Source organism: Acromyrmex echinatior, chromosome 1 (genome assembly GCF_024713525.1).
Source record: "Acromyrmex echinatior isolate Ae372 chromosome 1, ASM2471352v2, whole genome shotgun sequence".
NCBI lineage: Eukaryota > Metazoa > Arthropoda > Insecta > Hymenoptera > Formicidae > Acromyrmex > Acromyrmex echinatior.
Window position 1 is genome coordinate 4,080,260 of NC_141852.1, and position 22,397 is coordinate 4,102,656.

Consider the following 22,397-nt stretch of genomic DNA (forward strand, 5'->3'; position numbering starts at 1 on the left):
GACGCAGGACGCCAACTGATTGAGAGCTTTCCGAGGTCAGCTAGGAGCACCTGCGAGGGAACCGGTGAGACGAACGTCACCTCTGTACAGTCGCCGGGTTCCGCGTCCGGGAGGCGTAGCTATCGGATTTTTTTACCGGATATAAGAGTGAGTGCACGTTTGATCGTGTATTAGAGTTTCGCGGGATTAGAGTACGCGTGTCGCCTCCCGGAACGGTCCTTATCGTCGAGATAATTCCAGGGCGTCCGCCAAGACCACAGCCTCGTCAATTATTATCGGTTTTCTTTATCGCGGATCGCATGTTACGTCGAAGTCCCGTGCCGTAGTATTGTCGCGTACCGTCTCTATCGTCTGTAGCGTAAGATTTACTTGTTCATTCGGTTTTCTATGTCAGAGCCCTTAAGGTCGATGGATAATCGCAAATGAGTGCACGTATTTTGGTCGTATCAAGATTGTACATTGCCGAGCTTGCACGTATTCGAGCCTTCCCCTGCGTCGCGTCTGAGCGGCGCGAGATTCCGCGGCCGCGCACGAGGTCACGCTACAGGCTATATATATATATATATATATATATATATATATATATATATATATATATATATATATATTGAATGTATGTCTTGCGTAGAGTCGCCAAGTTTATGATCAGTATACTGGCCAATCCTGTCCTAAAAAGATTAAGATATAATATATGCTATTTTATCAAATAGCATAATAAAATGTATTGAAGATTTTTTTGCAGTTTATCGCGTTTCTATATTTTTATTAAAACATACACATTTGTGTCGATTTGTGTGTACGGATTTAAATTGCACTGAGTGCGCACTATCCAGACAGCACAGAATATTTATATATTATATATATATATATATATATTATATAAAGCTCTATTTGAAATATTATTAAAATATAGACTAAATATTTTATGTAATATTTATGATAAATATAAATAAATATTTCTAATAAGTACTTTTTGCTTGGATTATAATGACTTATTAAGTATCTTCACAGCATTTACTATGACATATACATTATGTCAAAAAAGTACCGGGAATTGATCATTTAAAAAGTCCGCTTAAAGGAATTGTCAAAATTCTTTTTGTCGCTAAGTTGGCATAACTCTATACTGACGGTCCTCTATACTGACGCGGAGTTGGAGTGCCATCTGTGATTTAATGTGATTATAGTGCTCGATTTTATCAGTTCATCTTAAGTGTGTTTTGCGATTTTTACAATAAATAAAAAGATCGAACAAAGAATTTGTCTCAAATTTTGTATTGCAAATGGAATTTCGTGTGCCGAATCGCTGAAGATGTTACAGAAGGCTTACGGTGAATCGACTTTATCAAAAACACGTACATATGAATGGTACAGTGCATTGAAAAGCGGTCGAGATGTGGTGAAAGATTTACCTCGTTCTGGTCGGCCATCAACATCTTCAACTGAAGTTAACATCGATAAAGTGAAGGAAATGGTGATTGAAAATCGTCATTTCAGTTTGAGAGAGATAGCCGCTGAACTTACGGTGTCTCACGAATCAATTCGTACCATTTTACGCGATTGTTTGGGCATAAAACGCGTTGCCGCTCGACTAGTTCCGAAAGACCTCAATTTTCTTCAAAAACTCAATCGCGTAAAGGTCGCTGAAGACATGTTAGAACGAGTTAATTCCGATCCCACATTCATAAAACGCATTATAACTGGTGATGAGACATAGGTTTGCGAGTTTGATATGCAAACCAGTCAACAAGCTTCGGAATGGCGCCTTCCAACTGAGCCAAAACCGAAAAAACCACGTCAAAGTCGATCAAAAGTCAAAGTGATGTTAACTGTTTTCTTTGATTGTCGTGGTGTTGTGCACTCGGAATTTTTGCCAGAAAGTCAGACGGTAAATAAAGAATATTATCTGGGCGTTATGCGGCGTTTGAGAGAGCAAATTCGTCGAAAAAGGCCAGATTTGTGGAAAACAAACTCATGGATTTTGCACCATGATAACGCACCATCTCACAAGGCTATCATTGTGAACGAATTTCTGACCAAAAACTCAACAAATATCATCGAACAACCACCGTATTCACCTCCGGCTGACTTTTTTCTCTTTCCAAAACTCAAATTACCACTTCGAGGCACTCGTTTTCAGTCGATAGAAGACATAAAAGAGAATTCGCGGCGAGAACTGAAGTCGATTCCGGAAAATGCGTTTAAAAAATGTTTTGATGATTGGATTATTCGTTGGCATAAATGTATTATTTCGAAAGGAGTCTACTTTGAAGGCGATACAATAAATTTGAATGAATAATAACTATTTTGTGTTTTATTGACCAATTCCCGGTACTTTTTTGACAGAATGTACAATAAATATTGGGTCATCTAAAAAGTATCCGCGGTTTTTAGATGATCCAATATTTCATAATATTTAAAATAAATGTTTATGATCTGTGCAATCTAAGATCACAAAAATATTTACAAAATATTTAAAATAAATCTTATAAATATTTATAAATAGTTTGTAAATATTTTATAAATATTGTGTGCTGTCTGGATAGTTCTGTCATGAAAAAAATATATTTGCTATTATATGCAAATTTTTGCGATAAATATTCTGAAGAGAAGTTAGAATTCTATCTTTTGATAGAGAAATAAAGCTCAAAAACTAATATATATAGAGAGATATGTATATATAAAATATATATACACGGTTTAGTTACAACTAAAACTTTGTGATAGTTGTTAGAAATAAAATAACAATAAAGTAACTAGTGAAATCGTTACCATTACCCCAAAAATATAAAACTGCGTTACAATAAATGTTACTCAGAAGAAAATGTAACGTCATTATCCATTCGTTACTAAAAAAAGTAATTTGTAACAAATAACGCGTTACTTCCCAATCCTGATAATATGACGGCTGTTTCAGGATATCTGTATCACAAGCAATAAATATGGGCTAGAAATAATAATCACAAATTTATGTGTTGATTACAGTATTGAAATTGATATGCACAAGGATTGATATCTATGATTTATTTCTTAAATAGAAGACATTAAACAGAAGTATACGAAATTTAGAAATAAATTAAATAAGAAAATAGTAATGGTTCGATAATATGATTAATTCCTACATTTAAATTAAGCAAAGAACTAAAGATAAAAATTAATCGTTACGTTCAATAAAGAAAAAAGTATAAAAAGAAAGAGCATAAAGAACCACAGCACAAGATATAGTTAGTGATATTTAATTATTCTTGCATTACGAATTACAATAAAAACATTAAACGTTTCGGCCACAATCTGGCCATCTTCAGTAAAATTAATAATATTCTTAAGACGCAGAGTTACATCAAATTGGAATAAAATTCAACTGTCGTATGTTATACAGAGTCCATTATAAAAGTAATGCGCATCTTCTGGGAAAAATAGATTTATTGATCGTAGCGGTACAAATGCTCAAAATTCTTCAAAATACTCTCCCCCTGAATCAATACACTTGTGGAGACGTGTCTGCCACGCCTGGAAGGCATGCTGAAACTCCTCGACGGGAATGTCTCTTAGGAACGTTGTAACATGCTTTTGAATGTTTTCCACGGACTCCCAATGCTTTTCTTTCAGCTCTCTCTTCAGACGGGGAAACAAAAAAAAGTCGCACGGAGCCAAGTCGGGACTGTAAGGGGGTTGGGGGACTACCGGGATGTTGCTCCGGGCCAGGTAGTTGGCAACAATGAAGGCCGTGTGGCTGGGGGCATTGTCATGGTGGAGCTTGATCGCGTCTTTGATGTCAGCCCTCACGCGTGCGATCCGGCGCATTCAATCTCTTGAGCACCTCCAGGTAGAAGGCTGAGTTGACAGTTTCTCCCTGCGGTATAAATTCAAAATGGACGATTCCTCAGACATCAAAAAAGACAATAAGCATCGTTTTGATGCGAGACTTGTCATTCGCTCCTCCCGGCCCTCCTTGAACGCCTTGTGCCACCTCCCGGACTGTGACCTTGAAATGCAGTCGTCCTTGAAGGCCTCTTGAAGCATCTGGAATGTTTCGGTTGCATTCTTTCCAAGTCGCACGCAAAACTTGATGGCGTATCGCTGTTCAAGCGAACGCTCCATCGCGCCATGTTACAAAGTCGAAAAACACACTTCACGCGGAGGCACGTCTTTCCACTCAGACTGCTCGGAGCAAACTGGCGACCGGCTTGGAAAGGCAGACCCCCCATCACATTTTCCGATCCATTTTACCCCGTTGCGATGGATGTTCGCGTGACAATAAAATCATGCGCATTACTTTCATAATGGACCCTGTAATTATAAAAATTGTGTTTGCATTAATACGACGCTGCTTCATATCATAATGTTAGAATGTCAGAAGTCATATAGTGAAAAGTGTAGAACGAGAATTTCCAGATTCTAATTTACAATAATTTATTTTATTATTAATATCTTTTAAAACGGAGTATAAAACAAAAGAAACATTACTTGTTTTATAGCAAAATAAATCGATGAATTACAAGTATAATCATTGCACAAATAGAAATTTGTCGTGACACTATGTGTTGTTATTGGTCGTATCACATATTTTCCCGCTATTTATATCCATGAGTCAAATAGTTTAGAAAGTTCTAGAATTATTTATTAAGTGCGAGAGAGATCTTTCTTTAGAAGAGGAAGATAAACATCAGGCAAACCTTTAGTATCACTTTGTTTATTGATCCCACTTATTTGGTTTTTAATGTGTATCATTTCTGAAATTCTTCGTTTCATCAATGATTGTTCTGTATCTAAAATTTCAATATTATCCCAATCAAACTCATGCATTTCATTCACACGATGACGTGAAACAACTGATATCTCAGAAGTAGATTTCTTAATATCAGTCTTGTGTTCTTTAATACGAGTTTTTAATTTTCTCTTAGTTTGGCCAACATATGACGATTCGCAATTCAAACAATTAATTTTATAAACTACCCCACAATGATCATCCTTAAGCAAGGGATCTTTTCCTGTTTTTATAATCGTATTTAATTTATTCATCAGTTTATAAGCTATATTAAAACCATGAATATCTGCAAGTTTTTTGAATTTTTCAGAAACCTTGCTTAAGTATGGTATCGCGAAAAATTTTCTCTTGTTGGAATCATATTCATTATTATTTACTTCGCGATTTTTTTCTGGATTAATTCTTTTCCAAAGTTTTTATTCTATTGTTAATCATCGAAAATACGAATTTGAGAGGATAGCCATTATTGAGAAGAGTGTGAATTAAATCCGAAATGTTCTTTTCATGAAATTTGAGATGGGACAACATTAAAATTCTATCAAGCTGCCCAATGATTACTCCCTTTTTATGTGCTAATGAATGATTCGAAAAATAATTTAAATATCTCCCCGAATTGATAGGTTTTTATACATATCAAAGATGATGCTTCCTTCTTGAATCATTATTTTAACGTCCAAAAAATTAATACCGTTTTCATGGCCAAAATCACTAACTATATTTTGTGCTGTGGTTCTTTATGTTCTTTCTTTTCATATTTTTGAAATTATAACCACATCGTTTTTTACATTTTTGAAATTACACGAGCATTAACATGTGTACAATAGGAAATTTTTTTGAATTTATGAGATTCAATTTTGGACTTAACACGTGCTTCATTCTCAAGAAATTTACTAAAACTTAGAAAATGAATATCAATGTACGAATAAAAATATATTTTCTAAAAACATGTCTAAAAGAACGTCTGATTCCGATACATATGTATAACTTTATACGCAAAAATAACCATAAATTGTTCCACTCTTCGGAAGAAAGAATCAACAGACTTAAACATAATTTTGTTTTTAAATATTTAAGAGTTGAATTGCAAGATGTTACATACATCTGAAGCAGATCAAATCTGAATTATTTACCACATGTAGACAATTAGAAAAAATTTTACCTATTAATATTGCTGATTCCTTCTTCCGAAGACAAGAATTTAATTTTGACATTTTATGGTGACAAAAGTACAATAGAATTAATAGGAAAATAATTAACCTGCGTAGAAAACATATTTCTAGAGAATTATCTAACATTAAGAATATTAATTACAACATTATACAACGATCGGATTATGAGATGAGTGGTGATGCCTCTAATGCACCCTTGATTACAAAAAACATATTTAATAAAATGATATCGTGTTTAATATAATGATGAAATAACACATATTTGGTTTACAATATTAAGATCGATCCTGGTAGCTTCAATACAAAATTTGATATCTTAAATACCAACGAGAAATGGTTCATTAATCTGAGTAAGGTTGACATTCCAAATAAAGCTAAAATAGTTTTACAATTGGGTCAACATTTTAATTTATCTAATAATTTAACGAACAAAGAACGAATTACACATGAGTTCATTAAACACGTCGAACATAATTTGTTTAAAACTGATGAGGAAATTTGTAAATCGGTCAGAAATGAGACATTCCACATCCTCAAGTCAATTAATAATTGTGATACGGAATCGGCTGAAAACAAAATTATACAAGAAGGTGTAAGAGAGGTTAAACGATTCATCTCAGAGAATCCTGATTTTAATCACGAAAGCGGACAAAGGAAACACTACGGTAATCATGAATCGTGAAAATTATCGGGAGAAAATATATGAAATTCTTAATGATCAGACGACATATAAGGTAATAGATAAAGATTCTACTAATAAAATAAATTTAGAAATTAGGAACTTATTAAAAAATTGGAAAAACAAGGGGTACATTAACCCAAGCATATACAAAAAATTATATGTGTCTGATAGCGAACTTCGAGACCTTACGGACTGCCCAAAATTCATAAAGAAGGTCATCCACTAAGATTAATTGTTAGTTGCATTAACAGCGCCTTTTATCCACTGGCGACCTTATTAAAAGAAATTATCAATAATAATAATAGTAATAATTTTTGTTATGTAAAAAATAGTTATGATTTGGTTGACAATCTTAATGGAAAGGTTATCGAAAGAAATTTTAATATCATATCATTTGACGTGGTCTCCATGTACACTAACATTCCTACGGATTTAGTATTAAAAAGCATTGAATGTAGATGGAACTGGATTGAAAATAAGACTTCGATTCCTTTGCATGAATTTGTTAAAGCAGTTTTGATCATAATTAACTTCACGTTTTTCAGATTTGAAAAAAATATTTAAGCAGATTTTTGACATGACAATGGGCTCTCCTCTATCGCTTATACTAGCGAATATAGTCTTACAAGACGTAGAACAAGAAAATAATGATTCAAGAAGGAAGCATCATCTTTGTATAAAAAACTACCAATTCGGGGAGATATTTAAATTATTTTTCGAATCATCCATTAGCACATAAAAAGGGAGTAATCATTGGGCAGCTTGATAGAATTTTACTGTTGTCCCATCCCACATTTCATGAAAAAAACATTTCGGAATTAATTCACACTCTTCAAAATAATGGCTATCCTGTTAAATTCGTATTTTCAACAATTAACAATAGAATAAAAACTTTGGAAAATAGAACTAATCCAGAAAAAAATCGCGAAGTAAATAATAATGAATATGATTCCAACAAGAGAAAATTTTTCGCGATACCATACTTAAGCAAGGTTTCTGAAAAATTGAAAAAACTTGCAAATATTCATGGTTTTAATATAGCTTATAAACCGATGAATAAATTAAATAAGATTATAAAAACAGGAAAAGATCCCTTGCTTAAGGATGATCATTGTGGGGTAGTTTATAAAATTAATTGTTTGAATTGCGAATCGTCATATGTTGGTCAAACTAAGAGAAAATTAAAAACTCGTATTAAAGAACACAAGACTGATATTAAGAAATCTACTTCTGAGATATCAGTTGTTTCACGTCATCGTGTGAATGAAATGCATGAGTTTGATTGGGATAATATTGAAATTTTAGATACAGAACAATCATTGATGAAACGAAGAATTTCAGAAATGATACACATTAAAAACCAAATAAGTGGGATCAATAAACAAAGTGATACTAAAGGTTTGCCTGATGTTTATCTTCCTCTTCTAAAGAAAGATCTCTCTCGCACTTAATAAATAATTCTAGAACTTTCTAAACTATTTGACTCATGGATATAAATAGCGGAAAAATATGTGATACGACCAATAACAACACATAGTGTCACGACAAATTTCTATTTGTGCAATGATTATACTTGTAATTCATCGATTTATTTTGCTATAAAACAAGTAATGTTTCTTTTATACTCCGTTTTAAAAGATATTAATAATAAAATAAATTATTGTAAATTAGAATCTGGAAATTCTCGTTCTACACTTTTCACTATATGACTATATGACTTCTGAGGTTCTAACATTATGATATGAAGCAGCGTCGCATTGATGCAGACACGATTTTTACAATTATAACACACGATGGTTGAATTTTATTCCAATTTGATGTAACTCTGCGTCTTAAGAATATTATTAATTTTACTGAAGATGGCCAGATTGTGGCCGAGACGTTTAATGTTTTTATTGTAATTCGTAATGCAAGAATAATTAAATATCACTAACTATGTCTTGTGCTGTGGTTCTTTATGCTATTTCTTTTCATATTTTTGAAATTATAACCACATTCCTGTTTTACATTAAAGAAAAAAGTGCTTAGTTTAATTGTTTAATATTAGGTGTAGTAAAAAGAAATCCATTATTTTTACAATAGATGGCTTTAGTAATCTGTATCTCGTCTACGCGTGATACAGATTACTAAAGCCATCTATTGGAAAAATAATGGATTTCTTTTTAATACACCTAATATGATTGATTCTTGCTTTAATTGTTTAACATGATTGATTCTTCCCTGGATCTAAGTATATCAATCATATTAAAGAATTATTGATCGCTCACATCAATTTTCTTTGTTAAATGCAACTAATATTTCAAAACTTGAAAAGTGTAACAAGGCCCCAAAAAGGCCTCATAAAATCGTTTGAAATATACGACAAAGTTTTAAAAGTAATATGTTTTCAGAATCTCTAAAATATTAATATATTGATATATGTATATATATATATATATATATATATATATATATATACATACACATATATACACATACTAATATTTTATATATATGAATATATTAGTACCTCTTAAATATCTTGAAAAGTAATCATTTTTGAAAAAAATGTTTTATACAAAAGTTTGTAGGGTTGAAAATGATCTATTGACTGACCTTATCAATTTGACCTTGGATGACGCCACCAAGGTCAAGTCAAGGTCAAATCAATTTTTTAAAACGAAACATCCTATTTTTTATTTTAGAATCTAATAGCTGAGATCTGGAGCTTTCCAAAACTATATAATAAAGCTTCTTTTTAATCAGTACTTTTCAAGATATGAGAGTTGAAAGTTACAGAACCGTCGGCATTAGCATTATCCAAGATGTAGAGATTACCCGACTGGATTTATGAGTCATGTATGAGCCGCGAATGTTTATATCTCTATCTCATCCTCCCTCCTACTCTTCCCCTCACTTTCCCTCCTACTCCTTTCCATCCCTTCTCCGTCCTTCCCACCCTTTCAATAAAGCTGGAGACTACATAAGCTAGAGATCTCTCCTCTCAAGTTCACTCTTTCTATGACTTGCGATTGAGAAGATATACTTTATCACGGCATTGGATCAAGTGCAGTGATATTTTTAATGGTTAGGATGCAATTTTTCTGAAATTTGAAAAAATAGCATTTCCTGAATAATGCAATTTTAATGCAATTTTCTAGGGATTCACTCTAATTGCATTATGGGAGCATGCAGTGATAGTCTTTATCGTTACGATGTGAATATTATTGTATTTTGAAAAAATTGAATTTTCTGAAAAATTTTAATGCAATTTTCTAGGGATTCATTCTTGCATTATTGGATCAATGCAGTTTATCGCCACATAGTTGTTTTTTTATTTATATAAAGTATTTATTTAAATTATTTTATAATACTTACTGAACAGGAGCGTATCCCTTTTAGTGATGCGGGGATGGAATGATCGTAGGAGATTTTACGCACATGTGACAAAACTTTTCAATCAAACTTTTAGGAAGGAGGACAATTATCTAAATGGACTGTTATGCGTACTGTATAACATTTTGAAGAAATGGGTTTTGTAAAAGACCATAATTGATTAGGTAGTCCAGCAATAGCGACAAATTCTGATAAAAATTTGAATGTTCTACAGTCTTTTATCGTAGATCCGCGTAGTTCAATTTGCAAAGTACAACAACACGACATCGATCCTATGTCAGTTCATAAAATTCTAAAAAAGAAGAAATTTCATTCATGTAAGTTCCATTTGGATCTTTCATTTGGATTTGAAGGGAAAAATTTATAATATTAAACTTCGAAATTCTAATGATTTATGTCAACGAATAATAAATGAATTTAGAATCACGCCTCACGAATTCTGTAGAAATGTAGTCTTAATTTTTTATAATGGTCTAAGCACATTGTTAGACTGCAATGGGACACCAATTTGAATATTTGCTATAATATGTAATATTCTTTTAATTCTAGCTCGCTATACTGGGATATGACGTATTTAATGCGATTTTTTACATTGCAATTCAGACTTTAACTTTTTATGCTGCAATTTAAAAATAAAATATTTTTTGTTTCATCTTTGTTTATTTGTTCTTGTCTTACTCAAGAGATATTAATTTTGCATGTAATAAGTTAGAAATATGTTTTCTATTCAGAGATATAACTTGACGAAGTTCCAGATCTCGATGGGGTCTAGCCGAGAAAGTAACTGAAAACTGGTAGGTAAAGCGAGTTGGGTTATAGGAATTAAAGGAATGACAAATGCTCAAATGAATGACAGTTGATTTAGATATACCATTGTCTTTATTTCTAAAAGATTTATTGAAAAGTCTTGTTTCTTGCGTAAGACCTCCTATGTCCTATGACTATCCTCGCATCATTAAAAGGATAGATATAAGCACCTTAGGTAATGGTAATGCCACGGCGGTTCAGTAACTTTCAACTCTCATAATTTGAAAAGTACTGATTAAAAAGAGATTTTATTATAGTGTTTTGAAAAGCTTTCAAGCCTCAATTATTAGATTCTAAAATCAAAAATAGGGTTTTGTTTAAAAAAATTGATTTCACCTTGACTTGATCTTGTTGATGCCATCCAAGGTCAAATTGATAAAGTCAGACAATAGATCATTTTCAATCCTATAACTTTTGTATAAAACATTTTTCTCAAAAATGATTACTTTTCAAGATATTTAAGGGATCCAAGATTTTTTCTCTGTATATGTACATGATATATATAATATATATATATATATATATATATATATTTTATATATATATGTTAAAGAGAGAAATATCTTTACAACTTTCAAAAAATGCATAAAATGTTAGTACAACATATGAAGAATATACTGACAAAATTTTAAATCGAAATTCTAAGAATTGAAGGAGTTATTATCTGTACGTAATGCGCCAGAGCACGCCACAGGTATAGTCATGCGCTTGTCGAAGCAAAGGGATCCGTCTATTGTGATCCCCTCAAGTGACAAAAAGTCAAGCCATCGGTAGAAATTTTAAACATCCTACCTCACTGCATCCTGATGTTCAAAAACATATCCGCCAATATACGAAGATCTATCCAGGAAGATTTACTTCAAAGATGCTTGGGTGGCCACACGCAGATTGCAAATAAAAGTTTTAACTCGATTGGTGCCTCGCTCCAAAGCACCTACATTGTGGGTTAAAAATTATTGAATTATTGCAGCGTACTTGACTGTTGAAGTATTCAACAAAGGTCATTCGTTCTTTTTAAGTTCATGAGTATGCTGGATATCATAAGGCAAAGTAAATCATATGCCAACGACAATGATAACCGACGAATAGCTTGGCAGGAATATCGCAAACAAAAGAAGTTCGTAGAGTCCATCGAGAGCAATTTTTAATGGAAAATGAGCTTTAGGAGGAAAATGAAGGACTTGTATGGTCTTGGAATCATAGGCTAACTAGTAAGTCAATGAAATCATATAGTTTTCATCTTTCAAAACTTTGACCGCATTTTTCTCACAACGTCATTTTCAAAATTGGTGTACAAGCTAAAAAACTACTTAAACGATCCTCTTCAAATTGAACATACAATTAAACTATATAATACCTTCTATGTGAACCTAAATGTTTATGAAAATTATTTTAAAAAAGTATTTTTTTATTGCAAAATTCGATGAAAATTTTGTGAAAAATTCAAATTTTTTTTTCAGACATGCGTCATTTTTTCAATTTTCATTTTTTTCACTTTTTTTAGATTCACATAGAGCATATACATCTTATTATATTAAAAAAATTTTTTTTGTCTGTTTTAGATCAATTCCTAGGACGTGTCCTACCGATTGGCAACTTACACCGCCACCTCTGTTATTTGCGGCGCTGCAGCTTCAGTATTTTTTGTAATAAAAAAAATACATTATCTACTTATTAGGTGTTGGAATTAATTCGTAGCGTTTTTAATGAAAGAATGTTATTTATTTCACATGAGCATTAAAAAATACATTAATGAAAGTACTTCCCATCACTTGTAAAACGCTACGAATTAATTCCAACACCTAATAAAAGATAGACAAAGTATAAAAACTTTGAAACAATTAACTAAATACTTTCTTTTTAAAAAATTCTGGAAAATTGCCATTTTTTTAGCCTCCTAAAGATATTTCCCTCCTTAATAAGTATGCTAAAAAATTAAAGATTCCTCATACATATTCAAGTTGAAAATTTTATATAATCATATTCAAAATAGCTTAATTTCAAAGGGTATCAAAGTTTGAAAAAACATTTTTCTTTTTTTCAGAATTCGAAAACTTTTTGGACTATTTTGATGAAACTTTGTAGGAGAGATAATAGGCTAGACGGGGCTAATAGACTCATTTTTTCAGTTTTGAATTTTTACAGTAAAAATTAAGAAATTTATCGAAAAAATGAATTAATTTTACACCAGTTACTAAATATTTGACTACCTAATAATATTTTAATAATAAGAGGAAACTGATAACTAATATGAAAAAAATTTTTCTAATGCATTTTTCCATCTGATTCAACTAGCTCCAGCACCGGGGTAATACAATTAAGATTATTAAAATAAAGATTAATGTATTTTAAGCTATATCTTTGACTACATATTAATAAAACTTTTATAAAAATATATTTTAAACACAAATATTCGCTTCGCAGAGCAAAACAATCTTCAACTCCTTTTTCCAAGATTTGTTCATTTCGTGCAAAAACACATCGAATAAGCCTAGTTTTCGAGATTGGACATGAGGGAACTAAACTTATAACATTCACCAGAGGAAAATCTCTTTAAAAGAATAAAATTTTGAGTAAGTACTATAAGAATCGTCACTACATGAGTCATACAATTCCATGCTGTTATTAGGTATTAGGTTCCATGTTGTTGTTCTACTATCCCCATTTGTTTATTTTTTAAAAACATTAACAATATACGATAATAAAGAAAATATAAACAAAAAAATCTGTTAGCCTTTATTAAGTACGAACTACACTTATTATCTAAGTAGAAATCAAATATCTTAGACAATTATATACGATTGTAAAATAAAAACTTTAAGAATAAAAATATTTACTTAGGTGTACGATTTTTTAAAATTGTGGCATAATTTCTATCGTAGATATGTTCGTAACAAGATGTTACAGCAGAGCACTTTAGCGACACTAGATGTGTGTTGATGGTCATGTATCTAGTGACAAAGTACCGCGGATACTTTTTAGATAACCCAATATATTGTATATATTTATATATATATATATATATATATATATATATATATATATATATATATATACAGGATGTCATGAATATACGGCCCCACGCGTCCCGAGCAGGTAGAGTGGGCTTACCGTCAATACCATCGCGAGCATCTAAACTCAAACGGCGCGACGCGCCTGCTAGGCCATTCCCGCTCCTCGCGGCCCGCGCGCCGTGCGCTCAGTGGGCCGTATCTTCGACAATAGTAAGTCGAGCGGACACGCGTATTCGGCTATCTTTAAACGTTAATATCTCGTTAATTATTGCGAGTATTACAAAATGATAGAGGATTTTTCTACTCAATTTAGTCCACTCTATCTGCTGAGGCCATATATTCATGACACCCTGTATATATATGTATATGTGTGTGTATATATATATATATATATATATATATATATATATATATATATATATAAATATAGTGATGGGAAAAAGTTCCGAAACGGTGAAGTATTTCAGCGAATTGCATTTTTTTGGGAAAATGTTAAATACAGAAGTTTTAGGATTTTTCCCTGGCTATCTAATGGTGATACTGAATTCGACCTTGACTATAACTTTGAAGGTCATTTCAAAGTCAAGTTCACTTTTTTAAATGGGAATCACTATTTTTTATTGCGGATTTGGAAAGAGCGGGAAATTTTACGTCAGAACATGACCTTGACCATAACCTTGAAATCAACGTCAAGATCATTTCAAGCTGAAAGTTCCAAAAGTCCTGGTACGGCAAGAATATCTCGGCGAAATTGCGAGAAAATGTTCAATACGAAAGTTTCATGATTTTTTCCCTGGTTATGTACGTTGTTTGTTTAGCACACAATTTTAAAATCTCTTAGTCATTTTTCAACCTAAAATAAAAAGTATTTTTCATTTTTACCACGTGGAGGTAGATGTTATATGTACAATTTATTTTTTGCTCAGTTTATCTTTTTGTGTCAATTGTTGACGCTTACGTTCTACACGGAAAGAAGTTGCTATATTGTAGATACAGACCGTATCCGGCGCATGGCGAGAGATGTGTCGCTCTTTCCCTCGAAATTAAACCACTACCAAGACCAAGACCACTACCAAAACCAATACCACTACCAAGACCAAGATCACTACCAAGATCACTACCAAGACCAAGACCATTACCAAGACCACTACCAAGACCAAGACCACTACCAAGACCAAGATCAAGACTGGGTGGGTGGGTGTGTGTGTCTGTCTGTCTGTCTATGTATGTATACATACATACATACATACATATGTGGTATTCGCAGCGCAGTAGCATTCGTTTTCTTATTTTATACTTTTTAAAAAGGAGCAGGTCGAAATCAATTTCGCAGTACACATAGTACGGAATTTTAATGTAAAACCTAATAATAAGATATCTGTGTATGTGGAATCCGTATTAAGTACGTAACTGTCGCGTTATTTATGCAAATAAAACTTCGTTCTGGTATTTTTGTGCTGATACCTTCGTAAAATTAATTTCGTCCAATTATTCATAGTCGCATTGTTCCAATCGCTTGTATTGAATATGCGTCTGACTGATACGGAGCGAATTCATATTCTCATAATGCGAAGGTGTGGTGATAAAATGAGATCCTATGAAGAAGTTGCCAATCTGTTTAATAACAAATTTCCTACGCGTGATCCTATTTCGAAATCTACTGTCCATCGAACTGTCTTACGATTCGAGAGAACTAGTTTAGTTACCGATGAACAAAGATCCGGTAGACCAAAGACAGCTACTAATGATGATGTGTCTATGCAGGTTCTACAAAATATTATTGAAAACCCGTACAATCCTCTTTCGAGAGTAGCTCAGGAATATGATATCGACCGAAAATCAGTTGCAAAAATTTTGAAGACGGTTACCACCCGTATAAAATAAGACTCGTCCAAGAACTCTCTGAAGATGACTATGACAGAAGAGTGGAGTTTTGCGATGAAATGATGAGGAGGTATGACGAAAACGATCAATTTTTCAATTGGATTTGTTTTTCTGACGAGGCTACTTTTGAAATGAGCGGATCTGTCATCGTCAGAATATGCGATATTGGGCTGATGTTAATCCTCATTGGATGAGAGATTCGCATACACAACACCCAAAAAAACTAAATGTTTGGGCAGGAATTTTAGGACAGAATATTATTGGGCCGTATTTTATCGAGGGGAATATAAATGCGGAGAATTACGTGCATTTATTACGAACGGAAGTCGTGCCACGTATCCAAGAAATTACTGGATTCGCTTTTGAACATGTTTGATTTCAGCAAGATGGGGCCCCAGCTCACTTTGCCGTAGCTACTCGAGATTATCTTAATGAAATATTTCATAATAAATGGATAGGTAGAAGAGGTTCGATTGAATGACCACCTAGATCACCGGACCTAGCACCATTAGACTACTTTTATTGGGGATATTTGAAGAGTAAAATGTTTGAGACTAAACCGCTGATATTAATGAATTAAGAGCAAGAATAATAAATGTGTCTAATTCAATCACACCAGAAATGTTACAAAATGTTCAGGAAAGTATTTACATACGTATGGCACACTGTCAAGCATTGCACGGGCATCAGTTTGAACACTTAATACATTAAATACAACACACACACACACGCGCGCGCGCGCGCGCGCGCACGCACACGCGTTTACGTAAAAAGTAAAAAGTACAAAAAATTAAAAAAAAAAACAAAAAATGAAAATACAAAAAAAGTAAAAAGGTTCTGGATAGACATCTACCCCCACGTGCTAAAAATGAAAAATACTTTTTATTTTAGGTTGAAAAATGGCTAAGAAATGTTGAAATTGTGTGTTAAACAAACAACGTACATAGCCAGGGAAAAAATTATGAAACTTTCGTATTGAACATTTTCCCGCAATTTCGCCGAGATATTCTTGCCGTACCAGGACTTTTGGAACTTTCAGCTTGAAATGATCTTGACGTTGATTTCAAGGTTATGGTCAAGGTCATGTTCTGACGTAAAATTTCCCGCTCTTTCCAAATGCGCAATAAAAAATAGCGGTTCCCATTTAAAAAAGTGAACTTGACTTTGAAATGACCTTCAAAGTTGTAGTCAAGGTCGAATTCAGTATCACCATTAGATAGCCAGGAAAAAATCCTAAAACTTCTGTATTTAACATTTTCCCAAAAAAATGCAATTCGCTGAAATACTTCACCGTTCCGGAACTTTTTCCCATCACTGTATATAAATATACACACACACACACACACACACACACACACACACACACACATATATTGTATTTATATTTATATATATATTATGCAGTTCTACTATACACACACACACACACACACACACACATCCACACACCCACACACACACACACACACACACACACACACACACACACACACATCCACACACCCACACACACATCCACACACCCACACACACACACATCCACACACACACACACATACACATCCACACACCCACACACACACACATCCACACACACAGGTGGTTGATTGACATCGCAACAAAGATGTTTGTTTTTGAAAATTAATTAGGTGTAAGGATGATGCGAGAGTAAGTTCATTCAGATACCAAAGAGGAACATATAATCTTTAATTCCGTATAATATTTTTAATTGGAAAAGAATTTAATTTTATTAATTATATGTGTTTATGTAGTTCATGTGCCTTGGAATTTGCCATACGACGCATATATATATATATACATATGCGCTAAGATATGCACAGGTTCCAAGTCTTTTGCTTTATACCGGATGTCCTTCTGTTTGAATTTTTACTATAATTCTATTGATGGCTATATTAGTTTTCTAAGGTTGTGGAATCAATATACTGGTTTCTGAGTTTTAAGTGGAAGTATTTCCAATTGTTTATATTATAATATTGTGCATTAATGATTATTATTCCAATATTTCTTATTTTTGATTTGACTACTAGGTAGATGCAGTAGTTTATTTATAACATTATACTCTTGTTATAAAATTCTATCGTTAGTTAATTTAAGGAAAAAGGATAAGTTGGTCAGGTTACTAAGTTATCCATGCTCTGATTAGTCAATATCTTTTCTCAATGAAATTGGCAGTTATTAATATTAGTTTTAAAGGATTCATTATTGTTATTAACTTTTAAATGAATTTTGAGAGTTTGAGTTTAAATTTAATAATTGTTGGAATGTGAATTGAGCTTAAGATATTTTCAAAGGATGATAACTTACTGTTTGGTTCTCTGACATTCTATTTTATAGTTTACTGATGTTTTTTGGCATTACAAAGGAATTATGGGAAAGTAATTATATTCCTAGTCTTTTGATTGGTTGTTATCTTTTATGAATCAAATTTTGTATTTTAGTTATTAAAACAGAACAAACTGTAAATAATTTTTGTGCATCTCCAAACATTATTTTGAAATCGTCACACGGTCGCGCTTATGGTCCACAGTGAGCAAACGCGGCACCCCTCTTGTCAATTTTTCATATCCAATTGTTCATACAAAATTGAAATCACTGTGCCATGTGTGCCCTCAACAAGCTCACGCATTTTCACTCGTCGATCAGTTAAAACAAAATCGTGGACTTTATCGATGATTTCTGGGGTAGCAGTCTCAATTGGACATCTCGAACAAGGTGTATCACATGTGAATGTTCGACCATTAAATTCATTCAATTGTATACAGTCGCAAACGCTGGTGCAGATGTGTTATGAACATTATCCAACTTGGCTTTGATTTCTTTCGATGTTAAACCTATTATATATTTGATCACTGCACGAAACTTGTTTTTTTTTCCATTTTGCAAAAAATACAAAGATTGTTCGCTTTAATCGTCTATAGAAATGAAACCACGCAATGAATTCAGCTCAAAATTTGACAGTAATTAGCTGAAAGGTGCTACTTGTCAAAAAGTAATATGACATAACACTGCGAGTGCCTTCTGACAGATTTTCTAAGAACTTATTGACTTGCCTTCGTATATATGTATTATTAATAACAGAATCATTATTTAAATAAATAAGAGAATTTAAATATCTAAAAACTTCTGTTTCATTTTTACTATAAAACAAAGAACAATTGTCTAATATATTTAATGTCTTCTAAAATGTTTGGATTTTAAAGAGCCGATTCTTTATTCTATATTGAAAATAACATAAGATATTTATTTTTCAAAGAATTAAAAATAATACAAGATATTTATTTTTCAAAGATATTTATTTTCTTAAACATAATGATTTAATTTGTGCAAATTATATGGAACAATGTACACACAACATTTTAGAAATGGTTTATCGATTCTCTAAAAAAATTTTTTTAAATATTTTTATTACCATTGTCTGCAATCAAGAGCATAATTTTTAAATAATTATTTATTTTAAAAATGTATATCCTTATTTTTTGCCAAAACGATTATCTATTTAAAATTCTTTTAAGTTCTCTTGACTCTGTAGGTGCTTATTTTAAAAATATGTGATAAACTTAAAGATGTCGGTACAATTATTCAAATTTTAGTTATATAATTATGTGAGTATTATATTTTGATAATTAATAATTTTGAACAAGTCTTTCGTATGTATAATTGTCTTTATTTCTTACTGTAAGTAATAAAGAGAAAATTAACTTTTAAAATATTGCAACTCAAATATTTTATTTTATTTTTAATCATTATCTTAAAATAAATCAATTTTTGGGTATTTAAGATTATGTAGTCTCTTAATTAATAAACTATTATTTAAACTTAGTGATATTACATATTTAACATACACAATTGTGCAATATTTAAAAGAATAGAACGTTCAATAAAGCTCACCAAGAATATTAGGATTAGGTTGAAGTGAATGAGGAGCGCGCGTCGGCATTGAACGCTATATAGATCAGAGCGCTTATTCGTGAACTTCAATTTTTCTTGCAAAAACTACTTGTTAGATGCAATTTTGCAAAAGGAAAAAATTGTTTCTTCTAGCATAAAATATGATGTCTTGTACTTCGCGGGCGCGAATTTGAAAACACATATACATATACGATATATCACATGATACGATCAGACATGTCGACTGCAGATATAAATATAACCACACGCAACAAATCTTTAAAATATTATACAAACATTGCACATTTTATAGATTTTTTTCCATTAGATTTATAATATTAAAATATATATATATTTTTATATATTGCGCATTTATATCTCAGTTGAAGCTTATATTGCTTGCACGCCCATTTTATTGCATATGTGCAAGCTCACGCGTGCGATATTGTCCTCAATTGAGGACGCATCTGTCAGATCCAATGACATCATCGTCATGCGGATAATCTGTACGCGTGCGCGTACCATGCAATTACTGTGTACGAAATTATCTAGGTTGTTATACATAGGTATTAATGATTGATATAAATTAGAACAATGATATTATTTATAAAGTACATTGAAGATTAGATATTTTTGTATGAAGTGTTGTTATTAATAATTGTAGTATTTGTTTGATGAATAAATGTGGCAGTCAAATAATTTATATATAAGGAATGCTTATACAAGTATATAAATTATTTGACTGTCACGAAATTCATAATATCAAAATATATATAAATATTTTGAGGCAAAATAATAAAATCATTTAAATAAAATTATTCTTCACACATTTTTATTGCACTTTTTAAAGTTATGTTATTGGTATTAACGTTTTCATTTTTTCTAGATAAAAAAAATATGTGGAAGGAAACCAAGTACTAAATTTTGTTTTTATGATGGTTACACTTACTACTAAAGGTTCTCGTAACACAAATATTCTACGATGTAATATTCGTCGATCGACATTATGTTTTGACACTCTTAAAGTTCATGGGACATTTAGTCCAAGATCATAATCATATTAAGATACAATCAAAAGCAGTTTATCAACAACAACAAATGTTGCAACTTTGTCGAAACTTCATTTTTAGAAATTTGAAAGAGATATTTGATACTGTCAGTAGAAAGTAAGTATTTCTGAGTGTTAACTACACACGAGTCATTTACGCACAAGCCAATTACGGCCAATTACTTAAAAAAAAATTAAAAAAATTTCCTACACAGAAGTCGCTGTGATTGGCAGTAGGTAATTGCTACAGTGTGCAAGTGAATCGCTCCCAGTATTTTTCAAGTTTCAATTTTTAGGTTATTGATATATCTTTTCTCTTATAAATACATAGGGTGCATTTGATAGTTACGTTCAATTGAGAAAACTAATCAATAATCGCTTAATAATTCTTTAATATTATTGGTTCCTGTACTTAAATCTTGCAAGAAATTAAATACAAGAATCATATTAAAGAATTATCAATCAGTTTTCTCTGCTGAATGCAACCAATACTACAAGTAATCGCAGTGCTCAGCTCTTGTACTTATTTGATCTATGTTTTTTAATCTAATGGAATATCAAATACGACTAATCACATCTAACCAAAGATATAAAAATTCAGTGAGCACTTAGTGAGTGGTTGTAATACTAAACATACATACATTGACTGTATTCAATAGAGAAAACTGATTAAGGACTGTAGACAGGGTAAAGGCCTGAAAAATCGGGGGGTTTTTGGAATTTTTAAAAAATATATAATAAAGTCAGATAATTGTTGTGTCTTTATTCTATCAATACTGAAGTACATAAAATAATTTTTTTTGTCTCGATTACTATAATTAAGGCTGCTGTACAAAAGGTAATCTTGAAGTTATTTTTGCCTCATTGACAATGAATCGACTATATGCTGTCTGAAACAAAAAACTAAAAAATTACGATAGTAAAAAATGAATATAGCTACAGCCGAACGTAGAGAAAGTACAAAATCGCAAAAAGTAACAAAATGGCGGACATATGAATTATTTTTAATTTGGCCTTTTTTTGTTACAAAAAAGTTGAATAAAATTGTAAAATTTTTATTAATTAAAAACGGCTACGTTCGAAAATAGAGATAAGTTTCCTAAATAAAATCCAAATTAACCAAGTCAATAAGTCGAGTAGATTTTTTATTTGTTCTCAACCGAGTTGAAAAAAATGATTTTGAGAAAAATGCGTTTGAAGTTTTACTTTCAGATTATTATATTGCACAAATTTAAATTAAAAAATTTAAATTACTCTTATTCGGCAATCTCTGGACCAAGAAATTTTTTTTTATCTTAATATTAAAATACTTCTTTGACGCCAGAAGCAATTCTAGCGCTTAAATGATTTTCGTGTGTATAAAAACTGCTACGCATCGCCGTACAAAAACTGCCATATTTCCGTCAATTTTTCGAATATCTCTTTAAAACTTGGCATATATATTCTCGAAACATATATTTTTCAAAATATTACAAAATTAAAAAATCGATTTTTTTTAATTTTACCTTATTTACAGTTCTTAATAAACGAAAAGTCAGAAAACATCATTATTTATGATAACTTATAATATTATTACATATTATTAGCACAATATGTCTGTATCTACTACATGGGCTGAAAAATCCCGAGATTTTTAATGAAAACAAGCGTTTTTTATGCAAAGTTATATTTATTCCTCAACATAGTTACCTTCGAGGGCGATACACTTGGTATAGCGATTTTCCAACATTTCGATGCCCTT